The sequence below is a fragment of the Melanerpes formicivorus genome, unplaced genomic scaffold (genome assembly GCF_026170545.1).
Source record: "Melanerpes formicivorus ecotype bairdi unplaced genomic scaffold, bMelFor1.0.p_v2 SCAF_1, whole genome shotgun sequence".
In the NCBI taxonomy this organism is placed as follows: Eukaryota; Metazoa; Chordata; class Aves; order Piciformes; family Picidae; genus Melanerpes; species Melanerpes formicivorus.
The window spans coordinates 49847022-49865890 of NW_027142353.1; the positions used below are offsets into that span (position 1 = coordinate 49847022).

Genomic DNA, 18869 nt, shown 5'->3' on the forward strand with positions numbered 1-18869 from the left:
GAGAGACTCTGTCTTTTAGTTTTCCAGTTCCAGTGATGATGGAAGCAGCTGTGTGTTATGAGCCCCTCCACTGAGTCTTCTATGTAGTTTGTTGAGAAGTGTAAAGGAATCTAACAAAGATGTTTAGAAATCACCTTTCTCCTGTACTTTGTACTTTTCCTCAGTATTTTTTTTAATTATCTTGATAAAAAGGAGTGTACAGATTTGTCCAGTAGATTTGTATTTTTCACTGTTTGCAAATCCTTTTCAGTGCTGGGAGCTGTTAGAATCTGATCTGTTTCTGAAAAGATGTACCCCATAGTCCTATTGCAGGAGATCCTTTTGATTGAGCAACATAGTTCCTTTTTCTCCAGTTATTATGAATTTGTGTGGGATAGCTTTGTTCTTGAAGTGTCAATGCTTCATTATTCTGTTTGAGAACCTGAACGGAATGTGCTGTCTGCTAAACTGTGTTAGGATGCGCCCTGGAGACTGCCTGTTTGTTGGGTAGTACGATACGGTAGTATTAGAGAGATTTTGTATTGAGATTAGACTCTACTCATCATCAATAAAATTGGGCTGACTTGTTAAATTGACCATAATTCTCTGCTTCTAACACTAGACACAGGCTCCATACCTGGAGTTTTGTCATGCTGCAAGGAAGTGTGCGCACACATTTTTACTGCCAGAGCCATCTATAGATTCTGTTATACTGGCAAAGTCTTTTGAAATTAAAATGATTGTTCAAAGTCCAGAGTTCATTAGCTTTTAGAAAGCAGAAACTTTCTGAAGGCATATGAGGAAAATGTATTCATCTTTTAATATTCATTAAAAGCCTTTAAAAAAATACTCTTATCAAACACAAAGTGTGGTACAGCAGCTGAGAGAGAATGAAAACCAACCTGGAAATATTTCAAAGTGGTAAAATCAGAAACTGAGTACATCAGTGATAGGTATTCATATTTATATATTCATACATATTTAGTGAGATGCTGTGCATACAGACAAAAACACATCAATTATAAAGGGGTATACTGTCCTGCAAAGACAGCCAGTAGACGATCTCTGTACAATGACTGTGTTGGACTGCACGATGGAACTGATAGCTCACAATACTTCCTGCAGTAGTGGTTCAGGGCTGTTATTTTCAAAATGCCACTGACAGAAATTTACCATTGAAAAATTCAAGTGTTACCTGACAGTTCAGGTTTCTTCTGTGAGCAGTCATCTCCAACTAAACTTTTTTCATTGCATAGCTTCCTGCAGGAGGACTGGATGCTAATATTATGCATAAAGTAATCTAAGGCTGAGTAATCATTAGGAAGTTGCCATGGAATTGAACACCCGTAGGTGGTAGGTCATGGAGCGACGATTTGAGTTCTCTTATTCTTCAGTCAGACCTTTTTAAACATTTTCTTCTATAGGAATTGCAACACTTATTTTATTTTTTTTTTTTTCTTTTGGGAGAAAATCATTTAGGGATGTAAAATTTATTGAAGGAAAAAAAGCTATCCTTGTAACTGAAGGACCCAAATAAAAGTTTTTGGAAGATTGTGAATTAATAGAGTGGAGGGTGGTTAAAAGACAAATTAAAATCACTTTGTTTTTCTTGTTATTATGGAATAGGAAAGAGAAATTTTTCCCAATTACTTAGGAATGTTAGGATTGTCTAGCAAAAATGGGGAGACAACTTACAGAGCAAGGCAGTTTCTGATGCAGACACCATATTTAGGAAGAAAAAAATATTCCACAGGAGAGCAAATTTGATGAAGCTTTATAAAAATTATTCTGTTTTTAACTTCATATGTTCTTTAAGTTTTGCAAGCATTTCTACTAAACAGGTGTCTTAAGGAAATGGAATAGGCTGCTTTTTGCATAGCAGTTGCTGTATTGTGGGGCTGGAAGATACGATATATTGTTTCCTGTTTAAAAAAAAAGTAAATTAATTGGGTGTAATGGGTTGGGGCAAACCCCCTCCCCACCACGCACAGAAGTAACAACTCAGACAAAGGGATTGCAAAAGTGATGAAAAGTTTAAATAGAACAGTGAGTGCGTGCAGAGAACTAGAAACACAGTGACAAGAGAGAGACCCAAAACAGACCCAGAGAAATCCCATTCCCACCTGAGGGTGCACCCAAACCCCCAGGGCTCCTCCTTCCCCCCCCCACTGCTAGGCTAGTCTCAGCTGGCCAGATCTGAGACTGCCCATCCCCCGTGGCCTTGGGCCTAACCAGGCCCATGGATGGCCGGGAGATCTCTCCCCCAGTTACCGGGTGTCGGGGAGGAAGGAAAGAGGAAGTGCCAGACCCCCCCATGAGACTTATAGTGGTGCAAGGGATCATGGTAGGAAATAACCTAATTTCCTGTGTCCACCCACTGGGCTGGACTTCTGGACACAGGAAACACCCCTGTAGCAGAGGACACCCAGCCCAAACTACGACATTGGGGAACCATGGGGAAATACACACCAGGGGGCCTAACTTTCAGATCAAATAAATACCCTGAAATTGTCTTTAAAAATCACAGGATCATGGGATCACAGGGTGTTAGGAGATTACCAAGCCCAAACCCCCTGCCAGAACAGGACCATAGAATCTGTCACAGGTCACACAGGAATGCATCTAGATGGGGCTTGCAAGTCTCCAGAGAAGGAGACTCCACAACCTCCCTGAGGAGCTTGTTCCAGTGCCCTGTGAAATACAGTTCTTAAATTCATCCGTAAGCATCTCATAGTAAGAACAAACCTACATAAATAAAACAGTATTGATTTTTTAAAAATCACTTCGGGGAGGACCATTCTCAAGAGATTCTGCTGGGAGTCTACTGGGATCACAGCGTCTACTGGGATCACAGCCCTTACTGCTGCAGACAAACAGCTGTGTAGTTCCAGCAGGAGAAATATTAACATATTATGAGAAGTTTTAAACTTATCAGATGCAGATTAGAGACAAAGTGATGCTAATGCTAACTAGAAATATTTATTCCAATTTAAGGCTGTTAACAATAATGATATTATAAAAGCAGTGTCTTTTAAAGAATATTAGATACTTTAATAATTTGTTGATTTTTGTGTGTGTGTGTTGAACAGAAGATTGCAGAAAACCACACCAGTTCTGCAGTTAAGTTGTTTAACTTTGGGGACCTGAACATTGGAAAATATTTGCAATTTCAAACAGAAAGCAACTGAAAAACTGTCTTAGGTTTGCATCTGTCCTAAATATATTAGTAAGAATGCAGAGTCAAGTGGTGGTAAACGCAAAACTTAAAAACAATTGGTCAGTAAACAACTCTTCACCAAAGCCTAGACATGACAATGCTCACATAGTCACATTTTCCAAAATTATGCTGATTTTGACCTTGCAAAAGAAATTAGATGAAGGTTTTAGCCAAAGAAGGACTTTAGCCAAAGTTTTAAAAGCCCAATAACAAAAACAACAGCATCAAAACCAAAATAAACCCAATCAAACAAACAAAAAACCCAACAAAACAAAAAGCCACCAAAGAAAGTAGTAATGTAGTAGTAGTAATAGCAGATCTACTATTCCAATATTTTAGCATCTGTATTCAGAAACAAAAAGAAATACATAATGGGATAAAAGCACTCTGCCTATTTAGAAATCTTTGGAGAAATGAAAATTGCCATCCTAGGGAAGAGTGCAGAAATTAAGTCAGTAGCAAAATACGTTGTGTTGTACAAGTAAGATGTATCACGGTTGAGGAAAAAACAACTTCATATATGCTATTAGATAGTAACAAAGAAAATTATATTATTAAAGGTCATCTGCCATTTCTTTACTGATCTGATTTCCTGTACTCAGTAAAAATAGGGTCCTTGAATTTTCAGATAGGACATCAGCCTTTTGAACAACCTTATCTATTGTGTCCACCCCTACGACATCTATAAATATTGAAACTGCGATACACAGGCTATTTCCAGACTAACTTGCATTTTCAATCTGCAATTAATTAAACTTTCTCAGAAGGGAAATATAAAAGTCCTTGGGACTTGACACACCTCAGTAAGTGTTGTGGTGTTAGCAGATGTTCTTAGTAAAGCCATGTTTTCCAGATACGACACTGTTAGCCTATTGCCAGGATGACTCAGGCTGTTTACTTTATCTAAATAATTGTAACAAAATTTAATTGCCTGAACCAGATAGCATTCAAGGAGAACCCATTAATATTAGAGTAAAAAGCTGCCTAGGGATTTTTAAATTAGAGCCAATCCTGGAATCTTTGGTATTTTTTAATTTAGGAAGTTAATTTCTTGATTTTCTGTTGATAGTTAAAGCAATGCTGCATGAAATCCACTGCAGCCGAAGGTAGTTCTGTTTAACATCTTTATTGATGTTCTTGATGAATACATAGAGTGTGTCATCAGTAAGTTTGCAGATGACACCAAGTTAGGAGGGAGTATTGATCTGCATGAGGGTAGCGAGGCTCTACAGAGGGATTTGGATAGATTGGATCAATGGACCAACGTTAATGGGAAGTGCTTCAACAAGGCCAAATGCCAGGTCCTGCACTTGGGTCACAACTACCCCAAGCAATGCTGCAGTCTTGGGGAAGTGTGGCTGGAAAGCTGTCTGGTAGAAACGAACCTTGGGGTTCTAATCAACAAGCAACTGAATATGAGCAAGCAGTGTGCTCAGGTGGCCAAGAAAGCCAGTGGCATCCTGGCTTTTATTAGAAATGCTATGTAGGGAAGGGATTGTCCCCTTGTTCTCAGCTCTGGTGAGGCCACATCTCGAGTATTGTGTCCAGTTTTGGGCACCTCAATACAAGAGAGATGTGGAGGTGCTGGAGCAAGTGCAGAGGAGGGCAACAAAGGGCTTGGAGAATAAATCTTGTGAAGAGTGACTGAAGGAGCTGGGGCTGTTTAGTACGGAAAAGAGGAGGCTGAGGTGAGAGGAAAACCTGTAAAATAAACATGCCAGTAGTTTCATAGTAAGCATTGTGGCTACATAGCTAGGTAGCACAGAGTTCCAAGATACCTGTTATTCTTGTCATGGGCAAGACTATAATTAGCCTAAAACCCTACAGATTTATTGTGCTATACTGGGTACTAAAACAAATTACTTCCTGGTAGACTAAAATAGTCTGGCTCTTACTGGCAGTGGTCCACATTTTCCTCCTCCAGAACAAGTGTCTTGATGTCTTGCATGCAGGAATATGAGAGTCATGAAACCAAAGAGGTAGGAAGCAAGAAGGAACATGTGTCTACAGTCTAGTAAGTTAGAACATACATCAGGAAGAAAAAGGACTTCCACTCTGCTTCTTCTTTCGCAGGGTAGTTTGTGGTATCGGTATTCACCATTGTTTATAAGCAAAAATTCATAAACATTAAACCTTAATTGTCATCTGTCTTCTAACTGCCAGGTAATGAAAGGAGGTACTGCTGTGGGTGCTTTTGGGTGTGCATGCTATCCCCATTGCCTGGCATGACCATGCCGTATATGACTTTGTCACCCAGGTGAATTCCACTTGTGAACCTGCTTTAACAGGGTGAAGGAACCTTAATTAAACTTTGAAAATGATAAGCCAGCCCCAGAAGGCCTCATCCTTTCTCCAGCCACATCCATAAACTAGAACACAATAGGCATATCTACTTAACCACCCCAGTACTTTCAATTTTGTATTTATACATAACTTTGTTCATATTCTCAATGTAATTCAACATAACCATTTCACATACATTAAGTAAGCAGTAATCTTCAGTTAGTACAATGCCTGACTAAGTGACAAACAGAATTTAGGGTTACTTTTACTTCTAAAACCAATTAAACAAACCCTTGTGGTATGGTAAACAAATGTTTTTCTTGAAGTTCTTAAATTGTGCCTAGAATTTCAAGGTCTAACTGTATTTCTTGTTTTGCTGTGTATCAGACTGTGTTGTTCACAGCCCTTTGTAAGCTTGTATCCAATTTTAAATAATTTCTATTACCAAAATTTAAAACAAAGTCAGTGAAGAACTGTCATTTATAAATTATTTAAGAGTCACCATGTTTCACATTAAATAATTGCATCTTGTCCAACAAGGACATCCCTGCAGAAGTTACTTAACTGTTCTTACAAGTCCCTGGGACATTAACATCACAAACTCAGATTTCCTTATGAAGCATCATATCATTGTACAGAGAATTAAAAAATCTGTTACAGGTAATTTGAAGAAACTTGTGCCCAAGCATTGAAAAAGGAATCTAAAAAAAGAATCCAAACCTAAAACAAATAGTGCACTCTTATTCCTTTCCTATCTCACAGTATTTAAATAGATACCTTATTCTTCATCTCCCCATTTATGCCTACAGTTCCTAGAGTCCAGGTCAGGTTGAAAAATGTAGTTGAAAGATGCAGCTTGCATTTAAATTTCAGAACCTTTGGGCTCTGCTAGTATATTGCCTTACTAAAAGATACACAAATTCTTGCTGTGTTGCACTTGTATTTGGTAACTGGTCTGAAGAATCAAGTACCTTTGGAAGGAGCAAAGTCTTTTTAAGTAAACTGGGAGGAATAACAGGGAAAGAGAGAATCCCCTAGGGCAAAATGGCACTCAACCAAGGGGAAGAGACTTAAAATCATAGAATCAGTCAGGGTTGGAAGAGACCACAAGGATCTTCTAGTTCCAACCCCCCTGCCATGGGCAGGGACACCTCACACTAGATCAGGCTGGCCAGAGCCTCATCCAGCCTGGATGACAAGAACTGTTGACAAGAACTGTTCAGCCAAGGAGGCAATAAATGGATTACTCATGGAGATTTCTACTTCAAGTAGGGGGGTGCTGTGGCTGTATTAGCCATTGAGGCTTTTTGGTCTCATGTGCCAAGCATGGCCGGTTGCTGGCAGGAAAGCCATGCAGTCTTTGATGGCTGGTCTGGCTCCGGCAGGTGGTACGACGCGTTCAACATGAAGGGCACTTTCCTGGGTTAACTGAGGCATGGCAAAAATTCTAGTTGCAAGGGGAAGTGAGACTTGGATCCTAAGGCTCATGGCTTCTCTAGCTTGCAGTGAGTAGGCTCATGGCTTCTATCCCAAGTTTTGGACCAGGCAACTCGAGGTAAGGCAAATTAAAGCAAGGCAGGTAGTAGGAACTGCTTGTAGTAGAGAGGTACAGCAGAACTTCTTTGAGTTGTTTACAAGTAACTGGAGTATATTGGAACAGTGCAAAATGGGAGTCTTTGTGAGCTCAAGTGGGATATTCTTAAACATTCTTTATTGTCTTGTCTTTTTAAAGAGCACAAATGCTTCTAACCTGAGACTGTATCAGGTTAATTCTTTCAAGAACTGATACATGAAATTGCAAGGTATGAAAGACCACAGAGTGGCTTTGCAGATTATTTTGCTTGTCACAGCCTTTTTCACACCATTCATTAAGAATGAACTCTGAGTGAATTAATTATGCTATCAATGAATAGATCTTACTGAAATGGGAGACCTGAACAAGGACATTCAATGGTTTTTATCAGGAAAAGAGAAGCCAGATATATTGTCTGGAGTGGACACTGCTTCAGGGTATGTTTAACAGCTTGTAAGCACCTCTGTTTCGGAGATGAAAGCTCCATCAATAGTTGTTCAAGTGACAAGAGGTAACAGCCACAAAATTCAGCATAGCAAGTTACATCTAAACATGAGGAGGAACTTTGAGGATGATTGAGCACCCTCCTGTGCAACCTCTTCTAGGTCAACCTGCTCTCACAGGAGGTTGGACTGGTGGTGGAGTCACCATCACTGGAGGTGTTTAGGAGGAGACTTGATGGGGTGCTCGGTGCCATTGTTTAGTTGATTAGATGGTGTTGGATGATGGGTTGGACACGATCTCGAAGGTCTCTTCCAACCTGTTCTGTTCTGTTCTGTTCTGTTCTGTTCTGTTCTATTCTATTCTATTCTATTCTATTCTATTCTATTCTATTCTATTCCAGAGGTTCCTTCCAACCCATATCACTCTGTGATTTTGTGAAGTTTCCTTTTATAAAGCACTATAGTCTCTATTAAACTACAGGTGTTTTGTTAACCTTCAGGAGTTTTTGCACTTTGGGGAGGGATTTGCCTTCATAGTGGGGGACAGCAGAGTTATTTTTTCCAGCAAAACATTCATCTGGAGGGTTTCAAAAAATGTTCATGTTCTCATAACTCACTGTGACAGTTTCAGTTTAAACTGAAACTGACAGTTTCAGTTTAAACCATCACACTCACGTTTCAAGTTATCATTTCTTTATACTGAAGGGAACGTGTATGGTTCTTGTTGTTTGTCATACCTGTGGGGTGCTTGTTTTCCTTTATCATTTGAACATATAAGTAGGATGGACCTTCTCCAAACTCTCAGATGGATGGCAGCAGGCCAGCTTTTTGTGATGTATAGTAAATTGCAATAGCTATATCTGGATTTTTTAATATTTTTTTTCCACATAAGCTGTCCATATAGTCTTTATATGTTCAAATAGAACAAAGTATCTCACTTTGCAATAGTACATCAAGTTGTTCAAGGAAGAATGGAATAGAATAGTTCAATTGGAGAGATGTTAACATTCCTACTTTCCTAAGAGACCAAGCTTCTGAAATGTGTTTTCTGCTTATATGGCAGATTTAGAAAAGTCACTTGGGGACATAATTTGATGAAGAATGCCCATGATGAATATGTTAGCTGTGTCAGAGTTTCCAGATGAGCAGTTTCTCTCCTCAACAGATAACAGGGAAAACTTCTAAACATGTTTACTTTGTAATCACAGAGTGGATGCTTTCTGAATGAGATTAGAACATAGTTCTCTCTTAAATGACCCAAAAGTCCCTGAAGAGTGCCTGCCTTTCTTCTGAACAGCTCATAATGATACCTGTTCTTCCACAAGTATTCCTAGCTTTGGTGGCCAATTCTCCCACATGTTTTCCAGAACTGTCTTCTCCTCTCCTCCTCCACACATATGAAATAGACTCCTTGGACTCTATTTCAGATCTTTCTTCACTGCTATTGCCTACCTTTCTTCTAGTGAACCTCATGAAGCATTTAGGTGGATGGACAACTAAATAAATTTGTTGCTTGATGTGAGGAGCAGATCTTTTTCTCCTCTTTTCTAAATCTACTTGAATATTTCTCAGAACTATTGAAAACTGCTTCCATGTCTTTATCTTACTTTTAGGAAATATTTAATGATACTCCATCAAGTTCACTGTGTCCTTTTTATGACAATGATACTTCAAAATAACACTATTCATCAATATTTGTAATGCACATGGCTGTTCCTATTTCAGGGCTCTCTATAAATTCAGGTGAATATGAGTATTTGAATTACATAGAGGATTTTTCATGTCTGTGAGAAGGCTGACATTGAACTGGAATCATAGAATGTTTTGAGCTGGAAGGGACCTTTAAATATCAGCTAGTCCAAACCTCCTACAGCGAGCAGAGACATCTTCAAATAGAGGTCAGGTTGCTCAGACTCCTGTCCAGCCAGATGTTAAGTGTTACACAGATGGGACATCCACCAGCACTGTGGGAAACCTGTGGCAATGTTTCTCCACCCTCATCATAAAAAAATTTCTTCCTTATATCTAGTCTGAATCTTTTATTTCAGATCATTCACCCAACAGGCTCTACTAAAAAGACTGTTCCCATCTTTCCTATAAGGTCTCTTTAACTAATGAAAAACTGCAATAAGGTTTCCTCAAAGCCCAGGATATAGTTGGCTTTCTAGGCTGTGAGCACACATTGCCGGCTCATGTCCTGCTTTTCACCCACCAGTACCCCTATGTCCTTCTCCATGGGATTGCTCTTAATTCCTTCAATCCCCAGCCTGTACTGATATTAGATATTGACCTGATCCATGTACAGGACCTTGTACTCGTCCTTGTTGAACTTGGGGCCATTTCTTGAGCTTGTCCAAGTCCCCCTGAATTGGTCTTTTCCAATGTACCCTTTAAAGCTGTGGCTCCTTTCCATTACACTTCAGCAAGAACCACAGAACAGAATTTGTCATGTGGGACACAATAAAAAATACAGGATATTAAGTTCAGTGGCTTTATGAACTTTCACAGATTACTGATGCCATTGAAAATTCACATAACAAACAGCTCTAGCTCATTTCCAGACTCACAGTTTAGATAACTGTTCCCAGAAGGACAGCAGAGATTCACTAAGTCTTGAGTAATTATTTCCTAAAATCACTTCCTGGAAGATGATTTGAGTGTTCTGTTCAAAGGTCATGCATCATATTCATCCCGTGGGCTAGTCCTTTACTTCAAGTCTGGGGAGAGGATGATTTAGGTAATACACATAGGACATCTGAACATATTTCTGTATGATTGTTAAGCCATCTTAATACTTCCCTTACTAACAAGTTCTTCAGGACAAAGATTGCATATTTTTGTGAGCATTTTGTGGGAACGACTTCAGTGGGCTTGTAAACACCTGGATATGCTTAACATTTTTCTTGGGTGTACCATGATGAGATCTGACGACAACTGTGCATGTCCTGAGAAAGGAAGGAGTGAGAGGCAAAAAGGTCTTCATCCTGAAACACAGTTTTTAAAAGTTTGAGTGCATTCTTTCTGCTGCAGCATACACTTGCTGTGTGTTTATCATTTGAAGTAGCATTGCTGTCAGGCCTCCCACTCAGAAGGGGTTTAGATGCCACATCTTGTGCATATTAGAAGTGCCTGACTAGGCAAAATGTGTGACTGCCACCATTGCTGCTGTAGTTGAAACTGGCTTAATTTTCTTTAAAGCTGCCTGTGATCTGCAAGCCCAGTGACGAGGAAGAGGAGGTGAAAAAGAAACTAAATGAAACAATAATGTGTAGCTCCCAGGCATTCAAAGATACAGAACACTAATTAATAACTCAGACTTAAATATCTGATCTGTAGGAGTGTAAAACAGTGCATAGGTTACCTAGAAACTGTAAATTCAGAGATAAGCAGTGGCAAAATAAAAACATAATTATCTGAGGCCAGTTATCTTTGGTTTTAATAGAATTTTGTTGGAATAGGTGTTGGTTTATACATCTGAAATTAGGAGTTTATTTTTCTGTCATTTGCATATATTATCTGTGGTGTTAGACACTTGAGTTGTAAAATGCAAAAAGATTGAGTACAACAATTGCAGGTGTGCTTTGTCTGCAGTGATCAAGCTGGGCTTTCTTAGAATACACAAGGAAGGCATCCCATCTTTGCTAGCTCATCACAGGGAAAAGTCTAATTCATATTGTGTACAAAGGCTAGTGAGAAGCCATTAGAGACTGATGCTCAAGAAAGTTCATGCTAATACATTTTAGCCTATCTTCTTTACCTTCAAAGAATCTCCAAATGAATCAATTAGCGCACTTGTTTTCCTCTACTCTCATGTTGTAACCAGATGAATGGTAATGTGTGGTCTGTGGTAGAGAAGGGCAGAAATAGCACTGATGTGTGGAAATAGCTAAAATTGGACTATAATACCAGCTGATACACTTTAAGGAAACAACTAAAAATACCTCTGGGCAGACGTATGTGTGTGCTTACAGAAATAGGAACAAAACCTTAATGGGCAGTATATAGATTTTGTTGCTTAGATTTTTTTTATTCCTTTATTTATTTTCACTTCCTCTTCTCAGGATTTTTTTTTTTTTTTAAGTTTGGATTTGGTTGTTGATTTCTTTTTTTAATATGAGAATTTATTTCATAGAATTATTTCAATGGGAAAAGACCTTTAAGATGCTCTTAATATATGATCATTGTCTGACCATTATCTAACTCTACCAAGTCTGCTGCTAAACTATGTCCTTTAGCACCATATCTATGTGTCTTTAAAACACCTCCAGCGACTGAGATCAAACCACAGTCCTGGGGAGCCTACTCCAGTGTTTGATAACCCTTGAAGAAGCTCCTTCTAATATCAAATGTAAATCTCCTGAGTGCATTGAGGCCATTTCTTCTTGTCCTATTATTTGTTACTAGAGAGAGGAGTCCTCAACTACAACCTGCTTTTGGTTGCTTGTTAGAGATTGGTATGGTCTCCCCTCAGCCTCCTCTTCAGGCTGAACAATCTCAGTTCCCTCCACCACTCCTCATAAGACTTGTTCTGCAGACCCTTTACCAGCTTCATTGCTTTTCTCTGGACCTCAGTGTCTTTCTTGTGGTGTGGGCCCCAAAACTGACCACAGTACTCAAGGTGTGGCCTCATTAGTGCTAAGAGGAGGGGGACAATCACATCCTTAGTTCTGCTTGTCACACTATTCCTGATACAGCCAGGGTGTTGTTGGCCTTTTTGGACACCTGAGCACATTGCTGGCTCATGTTCATCTGGCTGTCAGCCAGCACCTGCAGGTCCTGTTCTGCTGGGCAGCTTTCCAGCCTCTCTTCCCCAAGCCTGTAGAATTGTATGGGGTTGTTATGATAGAAGTACAGGATCTGACACTTGCCCTTGTTGAATCACATACATTGGCCTCTGCTCTTTTAATTCTTTACTATTTATTATTTGGTAAAAATATACTATTTTAAAAAGGTGTAATTTCTTTAAGCAAATTTAGGAGTCTAAATAAGTGCTTCAATAAAATGAAACTAGAAAATAAAAAGGTGATTAAAAAAAATGAAAAAGGAAAACCCTCTCCAAATTCAAAGCACTGTGTAATAATACTGTTCAAATATTAAGCAAATCTTGCTCACAAATGTTAGGGAATCACAAGTTATGATTGCCTAGCAAGTATGTTTTATTTCATCATTATTGGGTTCCCTCAGTGCTTCAGCATGGCTGTTTCCTTCTTCCTATGCCATCCCTTACCAGATAGCATGGGAAGTATGAAACCGAGTCTCCAACTCTGCTTTCCACATCTAGAATAGCTGTAACCTGTGGATATCAGAAAGGGAAACTGGAAAGAAAGTCCTGATTCTCCCCTGATAGCTACAAGTGGGAGATGCTCAGAGATGACTGCACAATGTGACACACCTAACTGCGTGGTCAGTGGGCAGAAGCTGTAGAGGAGACGTGTCCTCCGTTATGCAGGGAAGATCTTCAGAAAAATCTTTCTGTAAGGTCTGAAAACTTCTAAAGAACTCTTTTAGTTATATGCCAACAGTTCTGGAAGTTCTGCTTTTTTTCCAAGCCTTTGCTTTTCTGTGTAGCTGTGTAAATCTCAGAAAAACTAAGCATCATCAAAAGTTTCATGGAATCAGGTGAGTTTGTGTTTATACAGTCCTGCTTCATTTAATTTCTTTCCCCTGACAAATAATAAACTTTCTCCAAAACATCTCTAAGTTTTGGGATCAACTGAGGACTTGTAAGTGAAGTAAATCAGACTGAGGACAGGCAGCAATCATGGAAGATTTCAATCCAGAGTTAAAATTTCTGTAACATTTTATAAGCAACTGGTAAACAATGATTTATAATAGGAGGTATCAAGCAGCTTCAACTGTAACACTGAATAGAATGCTCAGCTGAAGTGAACTGTAATGTTCCACTTAATGTAATCTCAATAATGTGTTTTGCAGTAGAAAGGAGAGCTCATGATGTGGTCTAGGCAGCATTATACACGTGAGCTGTGAAGAAACAGAAATGCTTGGCACCAAATATCTTACCTTTTAAATGTGGCAATGTGCTAAATATGAGTCACAGAATGGAATAATTTAGTGTTTCATTGTGCATTTCTTGACACACACTTCAGCAGGAGTACAGTTATTTTTTTTTAATTGCTATCTCATTTTTAAAATTTAATTTAAATAGTGCTACTAATTACAGCAGCAATAAAACCATTGTGTGTTTTACATCAAGATATCTGGTGAGTACAGTGTCTGGAGAATGATGCATCTGTGCTGTCTAGGACTTTTGATACAACTATTACCCTGGAGGTGCTCGGAGAGTTCTGAGCACACAAATCATCAAATCAAAATTTTTAAATATCAGTCAAATAATTTTACAAAAATGTTCAAGATTTTTCAGTGTGTTAAGATCTAGGAGTATGAGCTGATTTGGGTAAAAATAAAAAAAATACCTATATTATTGAAATATATTATCTTTTATGACCTTACGGAGGAAAAGGTCAGTTTTAAGTAGCTTGATGTTCAAGGATAGGTCATTTTAGAAGGAAGTTACATTGAACTAAAAGTCTTTCAAAGGCATAGAAATAAAAAGGTAAGTTAGAGATATGTAGATTATGTTATTAGATCTGAGGCTTGAAAGAGAAGGCAGCCTTGATGCTTGGTTATAAGCCTATCTTTGGAGTGAAAAAATTAACATCTATCCCTCCTGCTGGACTTCTGTCACAGAATTACAGAATGTTAGGGGCTGGAAGGGACCTCTAAAGATGATCTAGTCCAACTCTCCTGTCCGAACAGGATCACCTATACCAGATCACACTGGAATGCATCCAGGCAGGTTTTGAATATCTCCAGAGAAGGAGACCACAATACCCCCAGGCAGCCTGTTCCAGTGTTCTGTCACCCTCAGAGTGAAAAAAATTTGCCCCATGTTTACACAGAACTTCCTGTGCTTCAACTTGCACCCATTGCCCCTTGTCCTGTCATTGGGCACCACTGAGAAGAGCCTTGCTCCATTCTCTGGGCACTCACCTTTTACATATTTATAAACATTAATGAGGTCACCCCTTAGTCTCTTCTTCTCCAAACTGAAGAGACCCAGCTCCCTCCATCTCTCTTCCTAAGGAAGACGTTCCATAATGCTGATGTTTATATTGCAACATGGCATGCATTTGAACAAAACCACAAAAATTAGCTCCATGATGAAACTGTTTTCTAACACAATGTGACTGCTAATCATGGACTTCAGTGAATACCTGTGGCAACCCAGCAAATTCAGAATAGCGCCAAAAAGCTGTCAAAAAATGCTGTAATAACAAGAACAGCAGCAGAAAACTTGGCACATCCAGTCGTCTTAACTTGTATTCAGAAATGTACTCTCTTACACTGCAACTCCTTTGCCAGGGTACCACTGTTCTTACAGCTGACATGGGTAGTCTGAAAGATCTTTTCCAACGAAAATGATTCTCTGATTCTTCCTCTTGCAATATTTTCAGATTCTATGTGATCATTTCCTCATTCTCCATCTGCAGCCTCAGTGTTGCTTGTGGTATTTCCAGCCCATCAGATGTGGTTTCCCAGGAGTTCCCAATTGTCCATTCCTGGCTATGTCACAAAGCCTCTGCTGCATCCTTCTATTCTTTGACCTTTTTCAGATTCCACACTGTTGATCACACTTTCTGCAGTAACATCTTCTCTGTTAACTCCTTATTTTCCTCTCCCAGTTTCTCTTCCTACTCCCTCACTGCTTCAGTATATCATAAAAACAGACAAAACCTCCACCTACTCCTATGGAAGAAGGGAGACAGGTGATAAATAGAGTAAGTTACGTGATGTGATGAGGTGCTGGTAGACAATATTTTTGTTTCTGGATGAGCAATGTAGTTAAAGATGTTCTTTAAAATTGTTACTGAGTCAAAGCTTTTCTGTCCTGAAAATTTATCAGGAATGCTATTTCTTAGATCCACTTCACGTTCCCCTACATTACACAGTTTCAAGGTCCAGGTTAATAGGGTGCTGGGCCACCTCATTTAAACTGTGTTCTTACCCTGTGTCCTGAATGGTCAAACCCCAAAACATGCCCTAGCCCAGGCAATAGGATGAGCACCTGTGAACCTGCTAACCTGGGCAGTTCTTGGGGTTCGGATGGTCAAGGCAAATGTATAGCACATGTGTGATTAACATTGTAAGCAACTGTGAATGTGCAAACCTGGACACTTCCTGGGGTCCAGATAAACATATACCACTTGTAATTAACTTTGTAACACAACTGTGAACTGTGTTTGCCCCTGGCCATGTTTGGATATGCCCCATCCTGTAGGTCCAGTTATCAGGGTTCTGTGTTACCAAAGGGCATCAATTGTCTTGGGACAGTATTTAAACCAGCCAAGAAGTCAGGCAACTTACCTTGTTCTCACCCAGCAAGCAATAAGAACCCAATGTTGCTGGAGTAGCAGCTGAAGAACCTGCTCTAGCTGACCAACAGTTTCACCCAGGCCTCGTGCCTTGACCAAGGCAAAAAGTGGAAAAGTTCCAAGAGAACTGAATCGCTGAAGAGGTTACAGCCCAGCAATGGAGCACACAAGAGAGAGGCCCTTTAGCCCTCTCTGAGCCAAGGGCAAGCTCCAGACTGTGAACTGGGCACCACAAGAGAGAGGCCACTTAGCCCTCTCTGAGCCAAGGACTGCTCAAATTATAGCCACAGCATCTGGTCAGATACCAGACAGGGGAGCAAGTTGTGAGTACCCGGCTAATCTGCCACAGAATCCCATTTGTGTGAAAACCACAGATCACAGTACCTGTATTTCCAATTTGAATTGCTATATTGGAAATGTTAGATCTGTGCTTAAATCATTTAACTGTCTTTATATGTGCAGTGTAAAACCCACAACCAAATGATTGAACCTGTGAATACATTTTGTAAATAAGTTGTGGTGGTGTTTGAAAATGCCACCACCCAAGATATTAAGTAGTAAATATATGAAAACCATACATTTTATTACACCCTGGACTTGATGATCCTTGAGGTCCCTTCCAACCTGCTGTTCTATGAATCTTAAAATACTACTGACCTTTGAAACAAAAGTATCCCATGCCTCATCATACTGACAAAACCTAATTGTTAGAAATGTGAAAATGGAACGATGGAAATAAATATTTCTGTTAATGGGAGAAACCATTATGTGAAAGTCTTTCAGTGTTTTCTTTTTATCTTCTTGTAACTCTTAAATTACATTTATTATATTTATTATGTTTTGGGCTTTGACATTGGTGGGTTTAGGTGTTTAGCATGACCACTATGATTACCTGTTTATGCTGATGGTACTGTTTGTGGTAGAAGCAAATCCACTGCCAAAAAAACCCCAGAAACTAGATTAGATGTTCAGAATATTTGATGAAGGTGGATATTTAGGCATTCATTCATAGCCTTTAAATAAGATTTATTTTCAATTTTCATTTTTCCTGTCCTGTTCAGAGTTAAAAAAAAAAAAGAAATAACCAAACCCACACAATTAAAAGCAACCCTAAAATATCATTGCAGAAATATGTCTAGGGATTTATGTAAGAAAAGATCATCAGCTCTTATATATTGTCATATTGTCACAGTCTCTTGAAGGTAACTCAGTTATAATGAAGATGTACAAGCTGAGAGTGTGCACTGAAGTGTGCATGTTAAACATCTGCTGTTTAAAGAAAAATATCTAAAAATATTTGGAGAGAAAACAGAAATCAGATTTTTTAGTTTAGACCTCTATACCATATATGTAAAGTTGAGATTATATCAAGGTCATTTAATTATGGAAACCACAAAACCATATGTGGTATTAAAATAAGGCTATCTGTTAAACCAATTCTGTCACTTTCTTTCGGGTACTCAATGTGAAGCACAGATAGAAAGTTATAGAGATACCAAAGAAATTAGGTGAATAGTTTTATAAATATAATTGAAAAAACAATTGGTGGGACTGGATTGCTTCTCAGTTTTATTTTTAGTGTGCTTTGGGCATACATTTTATTTACTAATTCATATACTGAAAGAATTTCTTGCTGCAGCCTCTCTGCATTTGCTTCCCAGAATTTGAGGATGAAATACATAGCTCTATTTTTTCATATAGACTTGTTTTAATGAAGGTGCATAGTTGCTAAGGCTTTATTTTTGCAGAAAAATGACCCAGTTTAGGGGTGCTCAAGCTTCACTGGCATGAGTTCAGGAGTTCTCTTTACTGTGTGCAGCGTGGCTCTTCCTCAGGTCATGTTGCTGATAGTTTTTGAGGTGAGTGTGAATCTGTGTCCTGTATCTTATGACAGCTTAAACCAATTGGCTAGTATTCTTTCCATGTAAGTTGAAAAAGAGGGAAGCAGATAAGACTGTCCTTTGTCATCTTTGTTGCTTAGTGGATTGTAGAATAAATCCACATAAGTGAAGCATAAGGCTTGTGCTTTATGTAGGTGTTCTCTGCTTCTATAGTATCAATACAGTAAAATCAGCACATATTTTTCCACCCCCTACGTACATAAAGAAAAAATAGCTTGTGCCTGAGATGTAAAATTAATCTTGTGCAGATCAGCAGCACGCTGCTATGTTCAAATTCTATTGCTTCCATAGAGATGCATTTTCCATTACAAATTGCTAGGGGAGCCATAAAATATTTAGATACCTACGTATGTAGAAATCTTTTGTTGGATAGAGTTGTGCCCAGATATAGAAGATCTGCAGTTAACTTTGAGGACTGGATCTATGCAGATTTTAAAAAACAAACAAATGACAAACACCAAAACAAAACCCCAAAACACAAACCCAACCACAAACCAGTGTTAACATCTGAAATCAATGCTGTAGAACTTTCCATATTCTTTAAACTGACCTTCAGATTAACATTGAATTACTTGCTTATTTGCTATAGTAATAAAATGCAATGTGTTCTGTTAAACCAAGGATCGTTACAGAGCTCTGTTGATCTAAAAAGCTTCCAGACCAAGCTGAACTGGTAAAACAATGCACATCTCTTTGTAGATCTTCTCTAGGTTTTATTAGCTCCTTTGTTCTCTCCATGGTGTAATTTAGCAAAAGAAAATGTAGAAAGCACTGTCTTGAGACACTTTAACATGTGGAAAGCTGTGCAGAGATAGACAAAGATAGCAGATCAGACCAAATTCTTTGGAGTCTTCTTTGACTTCTGCAAGACTTCTTTGATTTCTGCAAGGCACACTGCCTTGCAGAAATTCTCCCATGGCAAGGAAGTTTCTCAGGTTCATTCCTACCTGTTTAGGTGATTATTTATATTTTTTTGCCTTCTCCCTCCAGTATAAGAGGTACAGAAGAGCCCCAGATTGCTGTGACAGTTAGCTGCTACATACTTCACCAAGACTTTCACACATTCTAGTGATACATTTA

At 38.9% G+C, this 18869-nt stretch overlaps 1 protein-coding gene across 4 annotated transcripts in view; it reads left to right on the top strand.

Moving 5' to 3' along the window:
* DCLK1 (doublecortin like kinase 1) overlaps positions 1-18869 on the top strand; it is a 262133-nt gene that overhangs the window by 139583 nt on the left and 103681 nt on the right. The gene's annotated exons all lie outside the window — the stretch shown is intronic.